At 46.0% G+C, this 21,303-nt stretch overlaps 3 non-coding genes across 3 annotated transcripts; 1 reads left to right on the forward strand and 2 right to left on the reverse strand.

Annotated features, from left to right (window-relative positions):
• Window positions 1-2,417: 2,417 nt before the first annotated feature.
• Window positions 2,418-2,506, reverse strand: trnap-cgg (transfer RNA proline (anticodon CGG)). Its single transcript is given in 2 exon segments — window positions 2,418-2,453; window positions 2,471-2,506. It is a non-coding gene; the product is annotated as a tRNA-Pro (tRNA).
• A 7,696-nt stretch (window positions 2,507-10,202) lies between these two features.
• On the forward strand, window positions 10,203-10,274 carry trnat-cgu (transfer RNA threonine (anticodon CGU)). The gene has a single exon. It is a non-coding gene; the product is annotated as a tRNA-Thr (tRNA).
• Window positions 10,275-19,847: 9,573 nt separating this feature from the next.
• trnat-agu (transfer RNA threonine (anticodon AGU)) lies at window positions 19,848-19,921 on the reverse strand. Its single transcript has one exon. It is a non-coding gene; the product is annotated as a tRNA-Thr (tRNA).
• Between the last annotated feature and the right edge of the window lie 1,382 nt (window positions 19,922-21,303).

Here is a 21,303-nt window from a genome sequence, read left to right on the forward strand (position 1 = left end):
GGTGGCAGTTAAATTCTACACTGGCTGAACGGCTATGTTGCCAACGGCTCGTTGTTTTGGTGTTGTGATTCTCGCTAAAGGGTTTCACTGATTGATATGTGAGGTCACATGTACAAATCCCGGACAAGCACAATATGTTCCCATTTGTAGTGAATAACCATCAGCTTCTTGCGCAGCACAAACCATCTTGCCTCGCGCTTGCTGCAACATATATGTAATAATAATGACGCACGCCTTCAATGCATCATTATTGTGATTCGAGTTCCGAGCAATGTCAGGCTCCATAATCATAATTGATCATAAGCTGCCATTCAGCGATTCTGGTTTGTCTAAATTGAGACTCAAAATGAAAAAGTCCTCGTTTGCTCCGCGTTTCTATAGCCTCCCACGTCCCTATAATGTCCGATTCTCCCAGTTATTCACACAGAAATTGCTGCCCTGCCAATCCAGGTCAGTAAGCACAGGAGTGATGGCTGGATGGGACTTGGTGCGAGTAAGGACATGGGCAGGCAGGATTACCTCAGTTTTCTGAAGGATGGAACGTAGCAGGCCGGCCAGGCGTGCTTTGGAATAGTCAAGCCTGTTGTTTTCTGTTCTGGTCACCGCACGCAGGAAGAATATATTGTCCTTGGAGTGGTGCAGTGCAGATTTACCAGATTAATACCGTGGCTTACAGGGTTAAATTATGAGGATTAATTGTATAAATTTGGCTTCTGTTCTCTTGAATTTAGTAGGTTGATGGGTGAGCTGATCATGGTGTTTTAAGTGTTAAAAGGTTTAATAGTGTAGATAGAGTTAAACTCCTTCCTCTGACTGGGGAATCAAGTACAAGGGGGAAAAATTTAAAACTACAGCCGCTGCATTCAAAAGTCAAATCCGAAAGCATCTTTTCACATAAAGGTTTGTAGGAATCTGGAACTCTCTCCCCAATAATTCCGTGGGGGTCAATTGTTGCTTCCAAGACTGAGATCGGCAAGTTGTTGTTAGGTAAGGGGATCAAGCTATATGGAGCAACGCCAGACAAATGTAGGTGAGGTGCAGATCAGCCATGAACTAATGTAATGTCGGAGCAGGTAGAAGGTTGAAAGCACTACACCCGCTCTAAGTTCGGGAATTCTGTTCTCTTCCTTCTCAGATAAGTTTACCCTATATTAGGTGTCTGCAGACTGGATCAAGAAATCGTCCTTTCACTCCTTCTATTCTGGAAGGTCGCTTCCCCCGAAGCAACTCCACCCTTCATTCTCCTTTTCCAGTTCTGGCACAGCTCGAAGCAGAGGAGGTCGAAGCTGGACCAGGTTCAACCATACACAGCAGTACTGCGCAGCAGCCAGCAGAGGGAGCAGCAGAACCAGGTGGTGCAATACTTCACAGCGGCCAGAGGAGGGAGCAGAAATACCAGGTGGTGCAATACTGCACAGCGGCCAGAGGAGGCTGCAGCAGTGCCAGGTGGTGCAATACTACACAGCGGCCAGAGGAGGGAGCAACAGTACCAGACACACCTGGATACTGTTGAACAAACATACACACGTGGAGGGATTTTACCCCTACCCGCTCGGGGTTAAAATCGAAATTTTCAGCCTAGTATGGAGGCAGCTGCGGCAATGGAGAGATCTACAAGAAAGTAACTCATGTGGAATACCAGATTACAAGAAGAAACAGCCTCAAAAGTAAAAGTGAGCTCTTTAGGGCTGATATCAGGAGAATGATCAACACTTAGAATGGACTCCAGGCAGAGCGGTGGTGGTTAAACCCTCGGAATGATTTATAGGAATAAACTGGATTAAACAATGAGGTGAAGACTATGGATGCCCTGGAGGGCTGTATTAGAATGGGCTGAATGGCCTTCCTCAGAGGTAAGGATCTTGTGATCATTGCGGGTAGGTGTGAAAACTGTGTCCTTCCCAGTCCCAATCATTATTTATCTTAATGACTGCCTGTATACTGAATAAAACTGGGACATCAATCATTCTGGCCAATTTTTATTCCTCAATCAACATAACAAAAAATAACAGATGATCTGGTCATTATCTGATTGCTGTTTGTGGCAGCTTGCTGTGCGCAAATTGGTAACCATGTTTCCTACATTACAACACTGATGTACAACAGTACTTCATTGGCTGTAAAGTGCTTTGGGACGTCCGTTTGTGGTAAAAGGCGCACAATAAATGCAAATCTTTTGTTCATTTATCTCCTTTAATGCGATGAAAATTCAGAACTGGTTGAATATCGCATTCAACTTCCAGAAAAAACTCGTTTATACAAATAGTAGGCCGTAGAGATTACCTTTGATCCGGCATATTTGCACTGACCCTCTTATCAAAGCGCTTGAGATTCACGTGGATTGATTTGGAAACTGCTCTTTTATCTTTCCAAATGTTTCAAAGGGAATTCAAGGTCAAAAGTCGAGAGCAAAATGAGGGCTCGTCCGGGATTTGAACCCGGGACCTCTCACATATTCTATGCTAATTAACCCGAAGCGAGAATCATACCCCTAGACCAACGAGCCATTGATATAAAAAGCACCACTTAGAGCGTTTCCATAAGTAAGCCATGTGTTGGCTGTTCTTGATAAGCAGAGCACTTGAGCCCGGGACAGCTCTGACATTGCCTTGTCTGCCAGTCTTCTGAAGCGCCGCACTGCTCCACTCAGACAGTTAATGAATTGTTAGGACGGTAATGTATAGAGGCAGCAGGTACCCATCCCGAGAGCAGCAGCAGCGTTTCTGGATTAGTTTGGTGCGAGGCCTCAGATTTGCACAATATCTCAGCAAAGGCAGTGAGAAGATATGGAGGCAGTGAGTGATGCAACAACCGCCCAGGAAGTGACCATTCGTTTCTGTGACTGAGGCATGTTTTGTTTGGGCAGGGGGTTTAATCTCAGTTCATAGCCCCACCCATCTCCTCCCATGCCCATCGTGATTTCTGCCACATTTGCACATTCAGGACCAGGCCCGGCAGATTCATCCCTGTCTCACCCGGGGGCGCTGAGGCTCCAACCGCCCCTGATTATCATTTCACCCATCTGTAAATTAAAACGTAAATAAAACTGCTTTACAAAGCACAGGTGAGGACGGAGACGCTGTGACCTTTTGACGAAATCTCAGCCCCATCAGACAGATGTTTTTGTCTATAAAGATCAAAGCAGTTCCTATTTAGTCCCAGAAAACTTCGGTTCAGACCCGTAAGCATATTTAGACCTACAAGGTACCTACCCTGACAGTGGGAGCACCATCACAGGCACAGACTTTATAGACGGAGCCAGTCAGCTCCTACCCTAACACAGGGAGCACCACCACAAGCACAGGCTTTCCTACACAGACCTAGGTAGCTCCTACCCTGACACAGGGAGCACCATCACAAGCACAGACTTTCATACACAGACCCAGTCAGCTCCTGCCCTGACACAGGTACCACCATCACAGACACAGACTTAACTACACAGACCCAGGGAGCTCCTATACTGACACAGGGAGCGTCACCATAGGCACCGACTGTCCTACACAGACCCAGGGAGCTCCTACCCCGAACCAGGGAGCACCATCACAGGCACAGACTGTCCTACACAGACACAGGGTGCTCCTACCCTGACACAGGGAGCACCGTCACAGGCACCGACTATCCTACAGAAAACCAGATAGCTCCAACCCTGATCCATGGAACACATGTGCTGACCCAAGAGCTCCTGCTCCGACCCATTCGCTCCTACATAGACCCAGACAATTCCTACAATGACTCAGCCAGCACCTATGCATGAGCCACTACACTGACATGGGAACTTCCTACACGGGCATGGACAGTTCCAAGAAAGGCACAGAATGTGCCTACACGGACCCAGGCATTCCTACGCAGAACCAGACAGCACATACACAGACCCAGACATTCCTATTCAAAACTAGACAGCCCCTACGCAGACCCAGGCCGCTCCTACACAGACATTCCTACACAGACCCAGACAGCTCCTGCTCAGACCCAGACCTTCCTACACAGACACAGACAGCTCCTACAAAGACCCAGGCACTCATACACAAATCCAGACAGATCCTGCACAGACCCAGATATTCCTACACAGACCCAGACATCTGCATCATAGAAACCAAAGCAAAATGCTGCTGATGCTGGAAATCTGAAATAAAAACAGTAAATGCTGGATATACTGAGCAGGTCTGGCAGCATCTGTGGAGAGAGAAACAGTTAATGTTGCAGGTTGATTGCCTTTCGTTAGCTTCTTCATAAACCCTGGTTGCTCCTACACAAACCTAGAAAGAACCTACACTGACTCAGATATAACATACAGAGCCAAACAATTCCTACCCTGACACAGACTGCCCTTACACAGATCCAGATATAACGTACCGACCCTGACAGCTCCGACCCTGACACAGACAGCGCTTACTCAGATCCAGATATAATATGCAGAACTAGACAGATGCTACCCTGACACAGACTGCCCTTACACAGATCCAGGTGGTTGGCCCAGAAATTAGGTTCGGGGGCTTGCCGCGCGTGCAAGCCCCCGATGTGCACTCACCCGGCACGCCGACATCTGAAGCCTGGGCCTGCTTGCAATTCCTGTCACTGGCCCGGTTCGGATGTCAGCGCGCTGTGCTTGCCTGATCCAGCGGCGTAGTTAGTGCGATGTGCCGGCTGGGATCAGGTGAGCACTATGCAGCCAATCAGGGGAGGGGAAACTTCATTCATGAGTTTATAGTAAGATCTGTCAAACTCATGAAAAGTAGTGCGCCCAAAAGACTAGTATAACTTTAAATAAAATTTTAAAAAGCTTCCCAATAATTATATAAACTATAAATAACTTTAAAAAACCATTTTAAACAATTAATCAAATTTTTGAAAAAAATAATTTTTTAAGAAATCGGGTCTAAAAATAAACTTACCTTACTGTAAAGTCCTTAAGAACAATAAAGCTGTGGAAAAAATGTTATAATTCTAAATAATAGACCACTTACCTTAAAGAATCAAGTCCTTACGCCTCCTTTTTATATGTCTAAAAAGTTCAGGCCCTTGCACACGGGCAAGCCTGTCAAAAAGAAGGAAGTTCAACGCGTGCGCGCAGGACCTCTGAACCCCTTGGAGGAAATGCTGGTTTCCTGCTCATGCGCTGTGCATGCTGATATCCGGCACTTCCAACGGGCCCACACGTGAGTACCCCGTCCGTACTCACGCGTTGGGACCGGAATTACTGGCCCAACTGTATGTTGGCATCGTCAGAAGAGATGCGATGGAGAGGGAGGAACTTAGAAAAAGGAATAGAGTCCTTACAGGAAGCAAGGTGGGAGGACGTGGCGTCAAGTTAGCTTTGGGAGCAGCTGGGCTTCTTTGGTTGAAGTGAGTAGATTCAAAGGAGAAGTAGTTCAATGTAAGTTCAATACAAGTTCAGCCAGGCGGTGGAGGTTGGTAGTGGATGGTGACTGTGATGGCCTCCGTTCAAGGAAGAAGCGGAGGGTCATCCAGCCGTCCTGGTGGGGGATGGAGGTGTAGCGGGATTGGACGCCCACAGTGAAAGGGAGACGGTGAGGACCAGGAAACAAGAATGTAAGTGATGTTATTTTTCCCACAGCAGCTTTCAAATCACTGGCATTATCAATGGATTTGTATTTTGACGTGAAAGGAATTTGTTGAATTGTGTACAACTGCGCGTCGCTGTTTATATCACCAGGATGGCCGAGTGGTTAAGGGATCTGAGTGAAGATTGAATGTACGTCATTACGTGTGAATTCTGAGCCCCCCAATGTTGGATGTTATCGATTGTGATAACTCATCGAAGTATTGTAATCATTGGAAAGGAAATTTCAATATTTATATTTCACATTTCCAGGCAGCGTTGCTACATTTACAGCAGGTGCTCCGCCGATTGACAGAAAATAGGAAAAGGAGTGGGCCACTCAACTCTTCGAGCATATTCCACCATTCAGTGAGATCATGGCTGACCTGGATCTTAACTTCACCCACCTGCTTTGAACGTCTATTCCATTCGTACCCTTGTCTAAAAGAAAACTATCGATCTCAGGTTTAAATTATTAATTTAATTGGCAAAAGAACGCGAGGTGAGATTAGATTGTTTTATTACTGAGGCGATGAGTTTTTTTATTACTCAGAGGGTAGTTATGGTCTGGAATTCATTGTCTGAACTGTTGGTGGAAGCAGATCGGATCGCTGATGCAATAGTCAGGAGGGAATTGGATAAATACTTGATGACGAACAATGTGCAGGGCTGTGGGGAAAGTACGCCATTCTATGGTTCTATGATGCGACAATCCTCTACCTCAGTGACCTTGTGTTTTCACCGGTAAACCGCAGGTCACGTCTCCAATTCACGCCCGTGCCGGCAGCGACTTTCTCACCTTTAATGTGATGTTTCTCTTTTTCTCGCTCTATGATTCGCTCTATTTCTCTCTGTTGCTGTATTTATTTCCTGGTGTCAGTCTCTCTGTATGTCTCACTCAGCCTCAGTCACTTTCTGTAAGCTTTTCTAATTGGGTCACTGTTTATCCGTCCAACTATTACCTTCTCTCCGTCACTCTCTCCATCGCCCCCCCACATCATTTTACTCTGCACCTCACGTGTTAACCCTTTAAGCGCTGGTTCAGTTTACAGCTTGCTGATCCTGAGTGTTTCACGTGCATTTTAACATTATTCCTTCATAGGTGTTCAGTGTTGAACGGGAGGGTTACATGGTCCATGGGCTAAAAGCCGAGGGAGTTCTTGTTTAGTTACGCACGATCAGTTCAATGCATCACTTGCCCAGCTGCTGTGCTTTTGCAGTTCAGCTTTTCACCGTCCGTAGCTTTAGAAAATGTCTTTATCCTCTCACATTTTTAGATTATGCTGACGTGTAGTTTGCTCGGCGCTGAAAACTAAATTTAGAGTCTGCAAGGGATTTGTCGAATTTTCAAGCACTGCGCGGCACGGATTCTATCACCAGGATGGCCGAGTTTTTAAGGCGTTAGATTAAATTCTAATAGAAGTGTGTTTGCGTGTGCTCGAACCCCACTTCTGGTAGATGCTCAGGCAACGGGGGTTGAAAATAAAACATCCAGCCAATTTTGGTATGAAATGGATTAAAAGTCATTTGATCTCTGCAAGGGATGGTGCCATATTTATAATTCACCCTTCAAGACAGCGTTTCTTCATTTACAATTGGTGTTCTGAACATAGGAACAGGAGGAGGCCATTCAGCCCCTTGAGCCTTTTCGCCATTCACTGAATTCCTGTCTGAGCTGTGTCTTAACTCCATCCATCTGCTTTGGCAACACATCATTTCAACGCATGTCTAGCAAAGACGTACCGATCTCAGGTTAACATTATTAGTTGAGCTGGCATATACTGCTATTTTGTGGGAGAGAGTTCCACACTGCTGCCAACATTCACGTGCAGAAATGCTTCCTAACTTCTTCCCCGAATGGCCTGCCTCTGATTTTACAATTATGTCCCCTTGTCCTAGACTCCGCCACCAACGGCTAAACATGATTTCTCTCTATCTACCTTATCAATTCGTTTCAAAATCTTAAAAACCTCAATCAAATGCTACAACCTTCTAAATTCCAGGAAGTAGAAGCCCAGTTTATGTAATCGCTCCTCATATTTTAACCCTTGGAGCGCTGGTAACGTTTTGGTGAATGTGCACTGCAACCCCTCCATTGTCAATCTATACTTTCTAACGGCCGGTGCCCAGAACTGTACATAGAACCAGGTATCTAGTTAGCTGTAGAATAACTTCCTCTCCTTTATATTCTAGCCTCTCGTTATAAAGCCTTATATGCTGTGCGATTTCTTGATTATTTCTGTACCTTACTGCTACCTTTTAGTGGTCTGTGTGCATGAACCCGAAATAACTTCGGAACTCCACTGTTCCGATCTGTGCACCATGTAATCAATACTCCGATCTACATTTTTGGTCTAAAATGAATGACGACATAATTACCTGCATTGAAATCCATCAGGCACGGTTTCGCCCATTCACTTAAGCTATCAATATATCTTTGTAATTATATGCTGCTGGCTACACGACTTACCGTAGCACCAACCTTTGTATCATCGGCAAACTTGGATATATGGCTCTATATTGTGTTTTCTAAGTCATTAATGACGATAGAAGGAACAATTTATTTAATATCAACATTTATGAATGGGCCTTGCTGGGACAACCTGGCAGGGTCTGTGGGGAGAGGAAGTTGGAGTTAAGGTTTCAGCCCGATGACCATCTGTTACTACAAATAAACATCACGCAATTGTTAGTAGTTTTTAAATAGTGAAAAAGAAAACTCGCTCTCCTATAGCAGCTTTCACGACCATGGGACGTCCGGATTGCTCACGAATGCTCAGTCTGAGTCCCGACAGGACCACTAGGATCCAGACCTCATTACACCCTTGATCCTAACATGGCCAAAGGCGAGGTGAGAGTGATTGCTCTTAGCATCAAAATAGCATTAGGCCGAATGTTGCATCAAGGAGCCCGAGTAAAATTGAAGTCAATGGAATCTTTCGGGGGACGTGGGGTAGGGGGAAACTCCTCTGCTGGACACATGCCTAACATAAAGGAAGATGCTTGTGGTTGTTGGAGGCCAATCATATCAGCACCGGGACATCACTGCAGGAGTTAATCTTCACCTGCTTCATCAAAGACCTTCCCTCTATCATAAGGTCAGAAGTGGGGATGTTCAGCGATGATTGCACAGTGTTCAGTTCCATTCTCATCCCATCAGATAATGAAGCAATCCTGGCCTGCATGCAGCAAGGATTGGACAACATTCAGGCTTGAGTTGATACGTAGAAAGTAACAATCGCGCTACACAAGTGCCAAAGCTTCTTCCACAGCACCTCCCAAAACCGATGCCTGTACCTCCTAGAAGGACAAGAGCAGTTAGTGCATGGGAACACCAACACCTGCAAGTTCCCCTCCAAGGCATGCACCATCCTGACTTGGAAATATATTGTCGTTCCTTCATTGTCGCTGGGTCAAAATCCGGGAACTCCTTCCCTAACAGCACTCTGGGTATCTTCACCTCACGGACTGCAGTGGTTCAAAAAGGCACTCATCACCACCTTCTCAAGGGCAATTGGGGATGGTCAATAAATGCTAGTATTGCCAGCGACCCCCACATCGCATGAATGGCGAATGTTTAAAAAAAAATTGCTTTACAGAAAATGAAGTACTTTTTGAAGCGTGGTCACTGCTTGTAATGTATGAAAACACGGCTGCCAATTTCTACACAGCAAGATCCCACTGGTGATGTTGGCTCTCGGACACAGATATGCCCAGGACACCTAGGAGAACTCACTACCTGTTAGAATCATAGAACCCTAGAAATTTGCGGCACAGAAGGAGGGCCATCGGCTCTGGACGAAAGACCTATCCAGCCTAATCCCACTTTCCAGCTATTGATCCGTAGCCTTGCAGTTTACGGCACATCAAGTGCATATCCAAGTACTTTTCAAATATGATGAGGGTTTCTGCCTCTACCACCATTTCAGGTAGTGCGTTCCAGACCTCCACCACCCTTTGGGTGATAAAAGTTCTCCTGAACACCCCTCTAATCATTCTACCAATTACTTTAAATCTATGGCTCCTTGTTATTGACCTCTCTGCTAACTGAAATAGGTGCTTCCTATCCACTCTAGCTCGGCCCCTCATAATTTTATACACCTCAATTAAGTCTCCCCTCCGCCTCCCCTGTTCCAAAGAAAACAACTCCAGTCTGTCCAATCTTTCCTCAACGCCAACATTCTCCAGTCCTGGCAACACCCAGAGGACAACAGAGGACTCAAACTGAATGTAATTGGAAAGAGCACCAGAGGGCAGATGAGGAAACATTTTTTTACATTGCGAGTTATTATAATCTGTAATGCTCTGCCTGAAATGGTGCTGGAAGCAGATTCAATAGTAACTTTCAAAAGGGAATTGGATAAATACTTGAATTGGAAAATTTTGCAGGGGTATGGGGAAAGAGCTGGGAATAATTGGATTGCTCTTTCAAGAGCACGACGGGGCAAATGGCCTCCTTCTGTGATGTATGATTCTCTAATTATCTGAAAGGTTTTATTGAAGGATTCATGTAAATGAGGCTGTTATTTGCCTGCTCCACTATCTCAGTTTATTTCTGTGTACAAGTGCCTGTTCTGTTTCAACCTCATTGAAATGATTCGGGGTTCGGTACTAATGAAGCTCAAGTTAAATTCTGACATACGGCGTAGTGGCCAAGTGGTAAGGCGTCGGTCTCGTGAACCGAAGAGCATGGGTTCGACCCCCATCTACGCCTCGGGACATTTATCGCATTTAATTTGACATTTTTAATGTTTCTCCTTTTTATCTCTATCAAATACATTCATAACTTTGAACATTTCTTTCAACTCTCCTCTTGACATTCTTTGCTCTAAAGAGAAAAATCCCTGCTTCTCCAGTCTCTTTGCATAAATGAGGTCCCGCATCCCTGGTACCATTCCAATAAATCGATTCTGCACTACCTCCAAGGCCTTGCCTTCTTTCGTAAAGTGTGGTGCCCAGAATTGAACGCAATACTCCAGGTGAGGCCTCACCAGTGCTTTATAAATGTTTAGCATAATTTCCTTGCTTTTATACTCTATTCAGCTATTAATAAAAGACAGGATCTCAAATCCGTTTACACAGCTTTCTCAACTTATCCTGCCACCTTCAATGATTTGTGTGCGCACACCCCATGTGTTCCAGTTCGTGCACCCTCTTTCAAATTGTACCATTTAGAGCTGGTTAATTAATTGCAGGGGAGAGCATTCTGAGTGGTTTCGGGGCCAGTGGTCTGCAGAGGGAGCCGATTAAACGAAATAATCGGCCCCATTAAAGTTCTACCATTTAGTTGACATTGCCTCTCCTCATTCTTCCGACCAAAATATATCACTTTGCACTTCTCTACGTTAACTTTATCTGCCATGTGTCTGCCCATTTCACCAGTCTCTTTCTCTTCATACTCCCCCTTTGTAGCTCTTACTCTCTGCTTTGTGACCCTTTGCTGTTCTTTGTAACTTTCCCATTCACCAGGATCGCTGCAATGTTTTGCATTTGTGTTTGCTTCTCCTTTTATTTTAATGCGGTCTCTTACCTCTCGCCGCCCATGCCTATTTTTTGGCCAGTAAAGTTCTTGCCCCTCAGATGTTTAAACTGATTCAATTTCATCTTAAATTATTTCAGAACACCTCCCACTTCTGTCGTTTTACTTGTGAACAGATTTGCCCAGTTTATTGTGGCCAGGCTCTGTCTTGTTGAAGACGGCCTTGCCAAAACGTAGAATCTTTGTAGCTGCTTTGCATTTCTCCCTCTCAAACATTGCGGTGAACTCGAACATGTTATGATCACTATTAAATACAGTTTCACGTACGCTAAATCTGATGAATAAATCTGGCTTGTTACTCATTACTAAATCTAATATGGCATGCCCCCTTCTTGGTTCTAGGACATATCGTTGTAGAAAACTATCCCGGACACACTTAAAAAACCTTTCTGATAAGTGCTAGTCTGCTTACCCCAATCTCTGTGAAAGTTAATATCCCCCATTAATACAACACTGCCTTTATGACGCGCTTGTCTAATTGCTGCATTTATACAATCTAGCACTTCAGACCAGCGACCAGGGAGCCTATACACAAATCCAACTGTCTTAATCGCTCAGTCTTAAATCGTTTCCTATTTCTTAATTCTAACCATAAATTCTCCACTGTCTGTTTACCTCTCGTTATATCCTCCTTAACATTGAATTGATTTCATCCTGAATCACTAAGGCTACTCCTCCCCCTGCACCATTTCCCTATCTTTCCTGTAGTCCTCCAGCAGCACCTCCGCCCCTTTGTATTCCCGCCATCTTGAGATTAAGGCTAATATTCCATGAACCTAGCATTTTTTTGTACGTGTCCGGTAGTTTGAAGTAATTACTCTACGTGGACTATTAAATCTCTCTGCTCCTCCACAGTTCCTAACTATTTGCCATTTTGAAATTACTCTAATCCACCCGTCAGCCACAGTTTTGCCGATTCACTTAAAGTATAAATGTTCCCTTGCAAATTTCTGCTTCCATCTACACTACTTACTGTGCTGCCTAACCTGGTGCCGTCAGCAAACTTGGACATACGATGGAAGTCATCGAACTGTGAAAGAGGGCTCAGAATGGGAATCGAACTTTGGGCTGGCGTGAAAGGGCGTTGGTATTCGGAATGTACAAAATACAGTCCCCAATGCTCCGCTTATCTGCAGCAGACCGAACGTAATTCGTAATATATGTTCGATCCTTATTGGTTGCTGTAACCTGATGCTGTAGCTCGGTGAATCATTGTTTCAATATGGAAAGGGTTTTGCCTCTGTGGGACAATCAGTTAACACGGTCGGCCGTGAGCTCAAAAATTAATGGTTCTACGAACGATCGGGTAGTCTTTACATTATTGGCTCACAGTTTCAGATTTCAACGTGTGTTTTGACTGAAAGGAAATGTGCTACATACATTGCCAGCTGGGCAGAGCTGACATTCCCACCATTAACCCTGCGATCGGAAGCAGGCACATCAAAAATATGTAAAAGCCTGAGATTGGCTTCACGGAAATCAGATTTCATCTTAGCAGACAAGTCTCCGAAAGGCCAATGGGAGGCTGTACTGGTTGCAAGAGAGCTGGTTAGCTGTGACATGCATATTTCCGCAGTGAGCCAGACCAGACTCTATCCAGGTTTCCACAATGAAAGTCACACCGTTTATTTTGGAAAAGCAAAATGATACTTACATCCTGACTGGTTTCAGTTGATATTTGAGAGATCATTATAAGATCCTGCAGGGCTGCCTCGGTTAATAACAACTGTCTGAAGCTGCATTTCAGACATGCCATCAAATCCATCGTTTTGTTGCCGTTTTCCAGAACACCGAATGAGTGAGGCCGCGAAAAGGAGCTCTCTTCAATCACCCGCTGCTGGCAAGAAGCCGCGAATGTGGCCTCAGTCAGCGCATTACAGCCCATCTCTGGTGAACACGATACCACTGAAGCAGAGTTGTGCACAACTTTGCATCTCTCGCCTATAGGTGACGTTGTGGAGGTCGATATTATAGAATGGTAGAATATTACAGCACAGAAGTGGGCATTCGGCCCATCGTGCCTGTGCCGGCTCTTTGAAAGAGCGAAACAATTAATCCCACTCCCCTGCAATTTCACCATAGCCCAGTATTTTTTTCAAGTAGTTATCATATTACATTTTCAAAGTTACGATTGAATCTGCTTCCACTACCCTTTCAGGCAGTGCATTACAGATCTTAAATATCGCTGCGTATTAATGTTTCCTCATCTCTAAACATAACAGAAGTCTTTCATCCCTTGTGCCATTCTAGTAAATCTCTACTGCAGACTCTCTGAGGCCTTTACATCCTTCCTCATTGTGGTGCCCAGAATTTGCCACACTACTCAAGCTTATGCCTAAATGATGTTTTATGAAGTTTGAGCATAGATTCCTTGCTTTTGTTCTCTATTTCCCTGTTTATAATATCAAGGATCCCGAATGCCGAATGCTGTCCTGCTGAATATTTAAAATGTTGCCAACCCATCAGCAAACTTTGAAATTTGCTCCCGATACCCAAGTCCAGGTCATTTATATATAACAGGAAAAGTGATGGTGCTAATACCCACCCCTGGGGGACCCTACTGCAGCGAAGGCAGCGCATTGCTGTCCATCCTTGGGAAGCAAGATACAATATGGCCTGGCAAAGCCTTCATACACCGAGCACAGCGACATAAAATCCGTGGAGATTGAATCCAGGTCAATCGGCCTTCCAGCAACAGTTGGCGAGGACCGAATGAAATGAAACGTTTTACTTGCCTCAGTGAAGAAATCACTGGATAATGTTACAGGAAAAAAACAGAAAATGCTGGAAATACTCAGCAGGTCAGCCAGCATCTGTGAAGAGAGAACCAGAGTTAACGTTTCGTCAGAACTGGAAAAAAGCAGTAGAAAGAACAGATTTTAAAGCAAGTGTAGGTGCTGGGAAAGGGGTAGGGAACGAAAGAACAACAAGGATGGTCTGTGATAGGATAGGAGGCAGTAGAGGGTAAGAGACATTAACCGATATTCAAGGCAAAAGGAGCTGGTAATGGGGCAGCTTAAGAAACAAAAGATGGCTCTAGATGAAGTGTAAATTGCCCTGACAGAAGGAAAGGCAGCTGCCATGTGGGAGCGAAGAAAATAAAACACAAATAAACAAAAAAGAAGTGTGGAAAAAAATATACATGCTAGGTGCCGATGTTATGGTCTGAAATTGTTGAACTCTATGTTGAGGCCAGAAGTCTGTAAAGTGCCTAATCAAAAGACGAAGTGCTGTTCTTCGAGCTTACTTTGAATTTCAGTGGAACAATGTAAGAGGCCTAGGAAGGTGAGGTCTGAGCGGAGTGCAGCGGATGACAGTGACAGGCGACCGAAGCTCCGGGTCACCCTTACGGACTGAATGGAGGTGTTCTGCAAAAGGCCACCCAATCTACGTTTGGTCTCCCCAGTGTACAGAAGACCCCATCGTGAGCATCGAGTACACTATAGTAAATTGCAAGAAGTACAAGTAAATCGCTGTTTCACCTGGAAGTGATGTTTGGGGCCCCTGACAGTGGGAAGCAGGTGGTATAAGGGCATGCGTTGCATCTCCTGCGCTTGCACGGGAAGGTGACGGGTGAAGGGGAAGAGGTGATTGGGGTGATAGGGGAGTGGACCAGGGTATCGCGGAGGGAGCGGTCCCTTCAGAATGGTGAAAGGGGAGGTGAGGGGAAGATTTGTTTGGTGGTGGGATCACGCTGGAGGTGGCAGAAATGGTGGAGGATGATCCGTTGAATGTGGAGGCTGTTGGGGTGAAAGCGTAGGGGAACCCTATGGTGGTTGCAGGAGGGAGGGGCAGAGGTGAGGGCAGAAGTTCGGGAGATAGAACGGGCATGGCTAAGGGCCATGTCAACCACAGTAGAGGGGAATCCTCAGTTGAGGAAAAATGAAGACATGTCAGAGGAACTAGTATGGAAGGGGGAATCGTCAGAGTAGATGTGGCGCAGATGGAGAAACTGGGAGAATGGAAGAGAGTCCTTACAGGAAGCAGGGTGTGAGGGAGTGTAGTCCAGGTAGCTGTGGGAGGAAGTGGGCTTATAGTGAATGTTTGTCAATAACCTATCCACAGAGATGTTGACTTAGAAGTCGAGGAAGGGAAGGGAAGAGTCAGAGATGGACCATGTGAAGGTGATGGACGGGTGGAAATTGGAAACAAAGTGAAGGAAATTTTCTAGTTCAGGGCGAGAGCAGGATACAGCACCGATACAGTCATCAATGTTCCAGAAAAAGAGGTGAGGGAGGGGACGTGAGTAGGATTGGAACAGTAAGTCAGGATGACCAGTCGGTCTCAGGTGTTTAGGTCGGGGTTGCTCCTGGAGGTGTGGGCTCGCATCCCATTTCTGACGTTTAATCCTTTGTTTATATAGCACGATTTTGCGAGAGGTCATTTTTCGGCCCTTTTGATTATTGCTTCCAGAAAACGAAGCCGACTTCCATCCACGGCAGATTTGTTTTATTGGTTGTAAGTATGTATTGTGTTGGGAGTAAACAGAACAGGGCCCGTGGAATCAATCCATTATGCTCAAATTTGCAGTAATCCACGCAAGAAGTTATCGGACAGGACCGAAATCAGTCCACAACAATCTCCAACGGTTCTGGAAGAAGGTCACTGCAAACCACGATATTGATATCAAGCCTTTAAAGACATCAATTAATGTCTTTCTTAGTAATCAATTACCTGTGGTCCCTGTAAATATAATCGGATGTGTCCATGTTAGATAAAGATGTATTTGTGAGTTGCTGTTGTGCTGAATGTAAGTGATTTTGCTTCTCTGTAGTTTGCTGATGTACTTAGATGTGTCTGTATTATCTATATATATATAAAGCGGTCGATCTGTCTGTCCTTCTGTCTGTCTGTCCTTCTGTCTGTCTGTCCTTCTGTCTGTCCTCACGTGTGCGTCTGTCTGGTATGCGCTCGAAAGTTATAGAGCGTACCTACGCGTGCGTTACGTCAAAAGAAAGCTTACCTCTTCCAAAACGGTCTTAAGCGTATTTACGTTTCAGCAGGGCAAAAATCGCGCCCGCGGTATCCGAAAAACCTTCACCATTCCGCTCATTAGCATCTCATTATCCGCTCATTAGCGACAGAGTGACCTCGAGGTTTGGTGACCTGACGGTCGACCAATCGGTGCGTGTGTGGGCGGGCCTTATCGTTCTGAACTGAGGTGAGTAGCCGCCATCTTGCTTCCATTCTTTTTCCTGCTTTCTGCTTCTTTCTTTTCAAATATACATTTCCAGCAAAATAAAATTGTTTTTATTAAATTGTTTTAAAAAAAACTAGACTCATTTGTAAGTATTTTCTCTAACCTGAAGATTCTTTTTCCTACCTTTCCCCGTTTTTGTTAGGCCTGAAAGCCTGGGCCTTTCTTGCACAGCCAGGCCCGAGCTAGGTAATTGTCCCACGGTTTCTGCTAAGCTCCTCACCAGCCCCCCCACCCCGCGCCCCCCGGTGTCACGTTACCCGGGGCAACGGCGTCAGCCACGAGGGTCAGGGTGCGCGCACAGCAGGAGCAGCTGAGACGTGGCGTCTCTCTGTTCCCCGCTCGGCTCGGGCGGGGGGTCGGCGGGGCTCTCGGGAGTGCGGATCTCGGCCGGGGCTTGGTGAGCGGGAAGGGTTACCCCGGCAACCGGGTCCGCCAGCCGTCTCTCACAGCCGCAATCGGCGGTCTTGAAGCCAGCTCGGGAGGGCGGGGCTCCGGAGGGCGGGGGGCCGGTGTTCGGAAGATCGGGTATCCGGAGATCGGTGGTGGGGATGGTGGGGGGTGCCAGGGTGAGCCTCGGGGGGGCAGGGATCAGGGGGCTCGGGAGTTCGGGGGGGGCGAGCCTCGGGGATCAGGAGCCTCGGGGATCAGGGGGCTCGGGGATTCTCCCCCTTATCCTCCCCTTCCCCTCCCTCTCCCCCCTCCCTCTCCCCTCCCTCTCCCTCCCTCCCCCTCCTCCCTCCCCTTCCCCCCTCCCCTTCCACCCCTCCCCTTCCACCCTTCCCCCTCCCCTTCCCCCTCCCCCTTCCCCCTTCCCCTTCCCGCCCTTCCCCTCTCCCCTTCCCCCTCCCCTTCCCCCCTCCCCTTTTAGACTCCCTGATACCAGGTGCAAAGAGTGTTTTGAATGCCGTGGCTCAGTCCAATATGGGCGGAACCGGCTGACTTCACAGTGTGTGTAGGAAAGTTAAGTGGACTTTGTGTGTGAGAAGACCACCGAAACGTTTTGCTTGGAGCTCCGCTCTTGAGGCAAGTTTTGTGTTGTCAGGTAAACTGCTACAGTGAAAGCACAAAATTAAAAACAGAAAAAGCTGGAAATATTCAGCAGCTCAGGCAGCATCTGTGAAGAAATATTCATTTTACCAGGACATCACTGCCCACTGTGACTGATACTTCACGTGGGTCATAACTTACAATTTCAACACCTCCGTGCAAGGAACAGTTTGGGCGGGAATGAGGTCCTTGCTGATTTGAGAAAATAGAGCGAGGCAGCAAAACAAAACTCCCCACTGCGGATTGGGCAAAGATGGCACTCAGATGCAGGAGCCTTGGATGTGTTGAAGTAATGAAAAAAAATCTAGTCTGAAATGCAACAACGCTAGAACTCGAAACCCTGCGTGTAGAGCGGAGTCGATTAACGGTCCACCTCCTTAACCTCTCAACCACCGCGCCCCGTAAACACAGCACAGAGAGATCTTTTCTTTCCTTCTTTCTCAATGCAAATCCCTGGACCCAAAGCAAAAGCAACAGGAAAGTCAGCTTTCAGTTGTCAGTCCCCAGCATCAGAAATGAGATAGCAATGACGTGCTAGCCTGGCTGAGCGTTCCAAGGCGCTGGATTTAATTTTCAGTCTTTTCAGGGGAGTGGATTCAAATCCCACCGCTGCCACAATTATGTTTATTTTCGGGTTTTACCAAAGAAATGCTCGCTGCAAAGTTCAAAATAAAAATATATGATATAGGAAGCATTGATTGGGTCAAGCAGCATCTAGTGAGTCATACTCTTCATCAACAATCCCTTTATTAAGCGGTATCGTGCGTGGCAATGCTATTCTTTTTATTCCCTCCTGGAATGTGAGCATCGCTGACAAGGCCAGCACTTATTGCCCATCCCTCATTGGTCTTGAGAAGGTGGTGGTGAAATTCAACGCAGGCCTCGCAGCCACTGGAGCCTTCATCCAGAATGGGAACTGGTGCAGGCACAGTTACTTTTAAAAGAATTGTAGCCTTTTCACACGAGAAGAAACTCACCCCTGGAGATTCTATAAAAATAGGCCCCGCTGGGAATCGAACGCAGGATCTCCTATTTACTAGACAGACGCTTTGACCAGCTAAGCCACGGGACCCAATGCTGGCGCAATTTCTCGCCCCCACTCACTGATGTCTATCAGCTTCCGGTCGCAGTCTTCTGGACTCTCAGGCCGTTTCTTATTTCTCCAGCTCTCTTGTCTATTCCGCCATATGTCCCATTGCTCTCTGTATCTCCCGCTTAATTTATCTCAGTGTCAATCTGTGAGGTGATTGTGAATGATTACTTTCTCAGCGCAGGTTCGAGCATTGCTCGCAGCGGGTTTTCTCATTATGATAATTAATTACTTCAAATAAATTATTTTCTTCAATCTGCTCCCTGTGGGAGGATTTTGGAATTCTCAATGCCGGTTTTAAGGAAACTAAAGGATTGCCGAGACAACTGGATCACTTACTTCAAGAAGGTTTGCTGACCGAATTCCAAAAGTTATCTGCAGATTGTCTGGAAGCTCCAGATAAGGAGGCCTCGACAGTCTCTGAGGTACCTTCCCACACACTCGGTGCTGTCCGGTAGCATCAGTCTGTGTAACCATGGGAGAGAGAGAATGGAAAGTCACTGGAAGGCATGTTTCTGTCAGCAGCAATGTTACAAGAGCAGCCATTCTAAAGTGAAAAGCAGAACACATTCCAGGAGACAGGCCAGGAGACAGACAAACGGAGTGGAGATCTGGAAGACTGACCAGAAAAAAAACAAGGATGACACCAACTCATAATTCATCTCTCCCTCTCCCGAAGCAGAAGAATTGAACATTCTGAGTTTTGAGTTGCACCACTGAGGTTGTACAAGTCTCTCTCTGTAAAACTTGTATCATTATGTCAATAAAACGATTTGTTTGAAAAGTTTGAAGCTTCATTTCTCAAGGAATTTTCTGAATCGGGCTGCATTGGTTCCGAAGGCCGGCTCTGCTTTCGCAGAGCTTGACTGTCGGGAGGTCCCGCAGGTCGAAATGTATCGACTGGTTTCAAAGCACCATCTCAGATTGGGGCGTATGGGACATGTGGCCCAGGAAGAGTGGTGGTAGCAGAGCATACTTAGCAGTTTAAGTGGCTGAAAGTGAATGTTAGATTAAGGAAATACCGCAGGAAAATTATAATGAAATTGAAGGGGGAAAGTAAAGGAGAGCTATTGATTGTGGAAGGAAGAAAAGTCTGCGTTATGTTTCGGTTTGGAGCCGAAGTTGCTGCGGCCAGAATGCAGATTATTAATCACTATACGAGCACGGCACCACACATCAACAACTGGAGCTCTGCAAAGTATCGCATGGCACTGCTTAGGAAACATGGATTTTTGATGAAGAGTCCAAAATCAGCACCGCCAGAAATACAAAAGCGGTGAAATTCAACGGAGGCCTCGCAGCCACTGGAGCCTTCATCCAGAATGGGAACTGGTGCAGGCACAGTTACATTTAAAAGAATTGTAGCCTTTTCACACGAGAAGAAACTCACCCCTGGAGATTCTATAAAAATAGGCCCCGCTGGGAATCGAACCCAGGATCTCCTGTTTACTAGATAGACGCTTTGACCAGCTAAGCCACGGGACCGAATGCTGGCACAATTTCTCGCCCCCACTCACAGATGTCTATCAGCTTCCGGTCACTGTCTTCTGGACTCTCAGGCCGTTTCTTATTTCTCCAGCTCTCTTGTCCATTCCGCCATATGTCCCATTGCTCTCTGTATCTCCCGCTTAATTTATCTCAGTGTCAATCTGTGAGGTGATTCTGAATGATTACCCTATGTTTCTGTCTTATCTATATATGTAAATCGGTACTTCTGTCTGTCATTCTGTCTGTCATTCTGTCATCGCCTGTGCGTCTGTCGGGCTATGCGCTCAAAAGTTACAGGGCGTACCTACGCGCGCGTTACCTCCAAAGAAAGCTTACGCTTCAGAGACAGTTTTAAGCGTATTTACTTTTCAGTCGGACGAAAAGTGTTCGCGCCTTATGCAAAAAACCTTCAGCAAAAAACCTTCAAAATTAAACTCATTATCTGCTAGCATTGACTAACTGACATCAAGGTTCAACCAATCCTGTTCCGTCACGATTGACCAATCCTACAGTACGGTCCCCTGATGGTTGGCCAATCGGTGTGTGTGTGGGCGGGACTATTCGTTTTCATCTCGGGGATGTGGCAGCCATTCTTTCACTAAGCTTCCAGCTCAAATGACTTCAGCATCCAGCTATAACGACTTTCAAAGTTAGTATCTCTTTTAAAAATAACATAAGATTTACCAAAAACGTTTTATAAGTACTTTCACTTTTATTTTTCAACCTTTTAAAAGGTAGACATACAGGGACACAGACAGGGCCCTAAGCCTGCCACTCGATTTAAAATGTTGCCCAGCACCAGATTCACAAAGGGACACAGACAGGTCCCCAAAGCCATAAGAAGTTTCACTTTCATTTTGCAAGCTTTTAAAAGGTAGACAGACAGGGACACACACAGGGCCCTTAAGCCTGCCACTCGATTTAAAATGTTGCCCAGCACCAGGTTCACAAAGGGACACAGACAGGGCCCCAAAGCCTGGCACTCGATTTAAGCCGCCTGCCCCAAAACAGCCCCGGCAACGCCGGGCTCCCCAGCTAGTATGAAATAAATGGGGGGATCAGACAACTCTTCCTCTGACACTGGGGAACAAATAAGCCAACAGTTATACCACGATATTGTTTACTGTGATGCAGCAAATACAATATTCCAGCTTAAAAGTTTCAGTTTCAATTCTGTGCAAAAGAAACTGTGACTCCAACGTGTTTCCAATAGCCTGCCTTTTAATCTGACGTCACAATCGCCACCATTGCACCTCAAGGTGATTCATAACTAATAAGCAGAGAAGTCAAGTACTGAAAGGGTATTTGTAGAAAGGGTTGTGAGACTGTGGAATGCACTGGTCCAGCAAGCAGCAGATTTAAAACAAGGCTTAAAAACC

The sequence above is a fragment of the Somniosus microcephalus genome, unplaced genomic scaffold, assembly GCF_052327205.1.
Source record: "Somniosus microcephalus isolate GS21.2 unplaced genomic scaffold, FLI_Smic_1.0 unresolved_chr1, whole genome shotgun sequence".
In the NCBI taxonomy this organism is placed as follows: domain Eukaryota; kingdom Metazoa; phylum Chordata; class Chondrichthyes; order Squaliformes; family Somniosidae; genus Somniosus; species Somniosus microcephalus.